At 53.3% G+C, this 5,159-nt stretch overlaps 1 long non-coding RNA gene across 1 annotated transcript; it reads left to right on the forward strand.

Moving 5' to 3' along the window:
- The first annotated feature begins 807 nt into the window (after positions 1-807).
- LOC132248772 (uncharacterized) lies at positions 808-3,945 on the forward strand. Its single transcript, XR_009460150.1, has 3 exons — positions 808-1,003; positions 1,593-1,746; positions 3,423-3,945. It is a non-coding gene; the product is annotated as an uncharacterized LOC132248772 (long non-coding RNA).
- Positions 3,946-5,159: the final 1,214 nt, after the last annotated feature.

Consider the following 5,159-nt stretch of genomic DNA (forward strand, 5'->3'; position numbering starts at 1 on the left):
GTGTATTGAGCTGGTCCCTGAGGGAATCATGATTAATTGGTAACTGGTAGCAGCCAGGCCTGCGGTGATCCCAGGTCCCATGCCTCAAAACAGCCACAGTTGCACGAGCACCCATGTCACGAGTTTTGCCTGTCAGCAGCCAGAGGTGCAGGCCCCCGAGCCCAGAAGCCCTGCATCGATCTCCTCGCCAGCTGGCAGGCCTCGTGGCCGCAGCAGGGGCCACCATCGCTGCAGCTGTCACCCCTGCTGCGCCTCAACACACACACTGTCACCCATGGCACGAGTTTTGCCTGTCAGCAGCTTGAGGTGCAGTTCCCCCGAGCCCCTGCACCGATCTTGAAACTTGGCATGCTTCATGCTCTCACACAGGCTGACTAGTGACTATAATGGACTACAGATCCCAGATCTACTCTAAGCAGGATTACCTCTATTGTCACATCCACAGCTGCCCCATTCAGGCCATGGAAAGCTGTCTGTGCACCAGGCATGGCAGGATCGGCGCTGGGACAGTTGGCTGTGCCGACCTCAGGGAATGGGAGAGCTTTGTATCTCCCTGGGTGATTATAGGATCATATTTCTGAACACAGATGTACTTTTGGGGCATCCAGAAGCAAAGACACACGTTTTAATGAGATGGAAAGTGGGTCAAACCTGTTTCAAAGGGAGTGTAGAGAGAGTGTCTGATCTTCTGGGGAAGGGATGTTGACTGTCAGCACGAAGACTTCTTACATGAGCTCTGTACAATGGGAAACAGCAACGGAGAAGAGGTGGTGGGAGGTAGCCAGCAAAATCAATGACATTTAGGAGGCAGCACTGCAGTACTTGGACATACCAAGTAGTTATTTCATCTCGGTGAGCAATTTTAATTCATTTTCAGCAAAATCTTAAAAACTTGAAGACCTGGACTTCTTCAGCTGTGACATCACAAACCTGAAGGATTGCAGGGAAAGGATTTTTGAGCTGCTTCAGGAGATCACCTACCTAGATTGATTTGATCAGGAAGGTAATGAGGCCCCCAACTCAGAAGATGAAGTTGATGAGGGTGACGTCTCTAAACATGCAGTCATTAGTTATGCCATTCAGTCAGTATCTAAATACAAAATTGAGACTAAAGTGACTGTGGAAGTGCTGGAGCACAAATCAGCTACGTGTGTCAGGTGAAGGCCAGTATCACATACTGCTCCTATTGGGTAATGCGGGGTGGGGGGCAATGCACTTGCAAGGAATGTAGTCGTGGATGCTGTGCACGGTTAAAGGAGAGCTGCACTTAGGAAAACATGAGTACACATCTTTACACTGAGATATAACTATATAACAGCAGTTACTGCTGGTACTAAAAGCTGCTTCTTTTTTTTTTTTGTACCCATCAACTCATATTCGATGCTGTGGCACATTCAGTTCTGTGTTTTCTCTTCCTATAGAAAGAGGAAAAAGAGGGATGTTACTTCTAGTCCTGCCTATTTCTAAAGATTTCTGGAGAAGGTTTTGTAGCTGAATTGAGTCAGATTTCAGAAGCTCATTTAAGATGAGTTTACAAACAAACCTTTGAGGTTTAAGCAAAGCTGTAAGGAATTAATTTACCTGCCTTTCAGAAGGGGATGAGGAGGATGAAGCAGATGAAGATGAAGCTGGTCCACCAGGAGAGTACAAAGAAGATGAAGATGAAGATGATGGAGGTTAAGATTTGGGGAGAGTGAAGAGGAGGAAGAAGCTGGCCTTTCATACCTGATGACAGACAAGATCCAGGTAGGACTTACCCTATTCTACTATAAGGCTCAGGATTTTCTTGACACTGTCCAGCTATAAATGTGTAATAAGTTAAACTTGTATAAGCAGAATCATGTAAATCCACTATCATACATGAGCAATAGAGTACTTTAGAGAGAGACATTTTACTATCAAAGAAGTGCGTTACAGTAGGGGAACCACCGCTCTTTGGTATTCTCCGTTATCTTGCTCAAAATGAAATGCTGCAAGATTCATTACATCACGGCCTTGTAGAATTAGTGTCATTCTGCACCAGATCACCAAGTCTGATTTGGAGGAGAACGTGGCCGAAACAAATCCACCTGCCCTACCAGGATGCTCACAAGTGCCTGGGGCGCTTCAGCCTTGAGAGCCATGCCCTCACCATGCAGATCTGCAGGCTGTCAGGTGTGGGGCTGGGGCTTCCAGGCAGGGGGGAGAGGGTGAGTATGGAGGAGCTAGGGCCTGAGGGTGCAGGGGGCTGATCAGGATGTGAGGGCTGAGGCAAAGGGGAGACAGGCTGGGAATCCAGAAGTGAGGGCTGGCCACTGAGGAAGAAGTCAGGGAGAGGCTGGAGCTGTGGCCCTGGGAGCGCCGTGGGTCTGGCCATGCAGGGGAGAGCTGGGGCGGGGAGCGGAGACTTGCCCTGGGTGGGAGCGCATTGCCCTTGCCCTGGGTGGGAGCACAGGACCTTGAGCTGCTGTTAGTGGAGGGAGGTGGGTGGGGAGTTGGATCCTGGCATTTTGGGGAAGGAGGAGGGATTGGACGCTCCTTTCACCCCACTTATCTCAGGGCCCTTTTCTTTCCTAGCCGGGGGGCAGACAGCCCGTGTGATGTTTGCTGAGCTGACCTGCAGGGAGCCTGATGGACCCAGGGGATGGGAACGGGGCTGTGTCGGGTTCGCTGCTCTGGGAAGGAAGCGCGTTAGAGCAGAGCAGGCGTGAGGACCAGGACTTGCAGGTTGTGCCCTGCTCTGGCTCTTCGAAAGGAGTGCTGTCCAGCATGCCCTAGTGAGGGGCATGGTTTGGGAGGACTCCTGGGTCCTGTTTCTAGCTGAGGGAAGGGGGTAGGTGGAAGGGGTGGGAGGAAGGCTCTGTGGCTCAGGACTCCTGGCTTCTTTTGGGGATCTGTCACTTCCCCAGAATGAACCCACAAATCATCTGTGCGTTGAGTCAGTTGATCCCTTGGGTGATGCTGTCAGCACGTACATGGAGGTGAGTGGAAGCAGCGCGGTGGGAGGTGTCCACTGCCCTGGTCAGAGGAGGCCGGGGTTGGGGGAATACTGGGCCCATGGATCGGATTGAAGGGTGGATGGCGATACTGGGCTGGGGTGGCCTCATGGGTCCAATCTGTCAGGCAGAGGAAGGTAGTAATAGGTGCATGGGTCAGATCCCAGCTGGCATGGATGGGGTTCCCATCTGGGGCTGCAGGGAAGCAGAAGGGTTACTTGGGTGGGGGTGGGCCCGTGGGTCCCATGGGAGGGTTTGTATACTACAAGCAGTGCCCTCCTGCCAGGGTCCCCGTTGGGTCCCAGTTGTGCCCTTCACTGCCCAGCCCTGTCCTGGCAGTGGCTGATGGGGAAAATGTGGGGTCTTTCCAGTCTCCATAAGTATGGAAATGGCCTCTGCTTTGCCTCCCACCTCGCTCATGCTTTGCCTCCTGTCTCCTCTTCACAGCGGTGATCAACGTGAGCCATGATGCACGACTGATCCCGCAGACCAGCTGCCAGCTCTGGGTGGTGGAGGAGCAGTCCATCAGCCACATCAACGGCGACTTCGACTGCAGGCGGGAGGTGCTGGAGGCCTCGGGCCAGGTCAGCATTAACTGGCCCCGGGAGTGACCTTGCTGTGGGGAGGCTCCTCGAGGACCTGCCCATCCCCTCTCAGAGACCTGCCTGCACAGCTTCATGTGCACCCACACCCAAAGGACTCTGTGTAGAGGGGGAGGGCCACAGGCATGGTTGCAGGATGAACTTTGAAGATGTGTTTTGGGGGCTAATGCAAGACATGTTATATTTTTAGAGCTGTTCTTCTACACCTGCTGCTTTCCCAGGAGAGAGAGACTTAATTTATATGAATGGGAGGGAGGGGGTTGTACTGGAATGGTCTGTTTTAGGCAGGAGTGAGGGCTGTCCTTGTCCCATTGCTGGGTTCCCTGCCCCCAGTCTGGAGAATGACTTGAGCCTTGTTTTGCTTCCACCCAAGAGGATTATATTAAAATATAGTAGAGGAAAAGTGGCTCGTGATGGGTTTTATTCTGAAGGGGTAGGAGTGGGGCTTCACACTACTGGCAGGAGGGACACCCCTGAGATTGCAGTGGACAGACAGACTGGGCTGAGGCATGGGGATGGAAAGAGCTTCCCTGTAAGACACGTGGCTTGTCCCATCATACACAATGATGGCTGAAAGGGACCTCAAGAGGTCACCCGGCTAGTCCAACCCCCTGCTTACAACAGGTCCACCCACAACTATATCACCCCAGCCAAAGCTTTCTCTACCGAGGCCTTAACCTCCAAGGATGTAGATCCCACAGCCTCTCTGGTTAACCTACTCTAGTGTTTTACTACTCTCCATGTGAGGAGGCAAGGCCCTATGGGGGCCTTGCCTGATCCCCAAATCTGATCTGAGAAGTTGGCCAAGTGTCTCTTGGAAGAACAAATGCTAAAAAGGATTGTGGGGGAGAAGCCTCGAGTGTCAAACACAAGCCTGGAGAGCACCTCCTGCAGCTCCCCGCTAAGCCTTGCACCGGGGCAGAAATTGAGGCCCCCATAGTGACAGAGGGAGGGAGCTGGGCAGGGCTGGGGCTGCTGCCCAGCCAGGGCTGTGTGTGGCCCCAGTCGGAGCAGGATGGAGCCCGGGGGCAGGGGGGCTGTAGGGGGACTGGTTCCCTGCTGCTGAATGCACTCCTGGGGAGGACATGGGGGGGCACGTGCCTTCCAGATTTGTGCGTAGGGTGGGTGTGGATGCAGGCTGGAGATGACTCCCCACCTTGCTGCCCTCTCTCGTGCCTCCTCACGCATACACACACCCCTTTTCCTCCTCATGCACACGTGCGTACAGCCCTGTGCCTCCCCACACAAGCACACACATACCCCTTTGCCTCCTCAGACACACATGCACACACGCACGTGCACACATGCACATATGCATACCTGTGCCTCTCACGCATACACATACATACACGCACCTGTGCCTCCTCACATGTAGACACACACATGCGCACACCCATGCCTATTCTCACATGTGCACACTTGCACCCCTGTGCCTTCCATGACATGCACTTACACATACACACACCCCTGTGCTTCCACACATGCACTCACACAGATACTGCCTGTGCCAGCTTGCACACACATGCGCACACACACCCCTGTGCCTCCTCTCACACACACACACACGCATCACTGTGCCTCC

This window comes from Alligator mississippiensis, chromosome 1, assembly GCF_030867095.1.
Source record: "Alligator mississippiensis isolate rAllMis1 chromosome 1, rAllMis1, whole genome shotgun sequence".
Classification (NCBI taxonomy): Eukaryota; Metazoa; Chordata; order Crocodylia; family Alligatoridae; genus Alligator; species Alligator mississippiensis.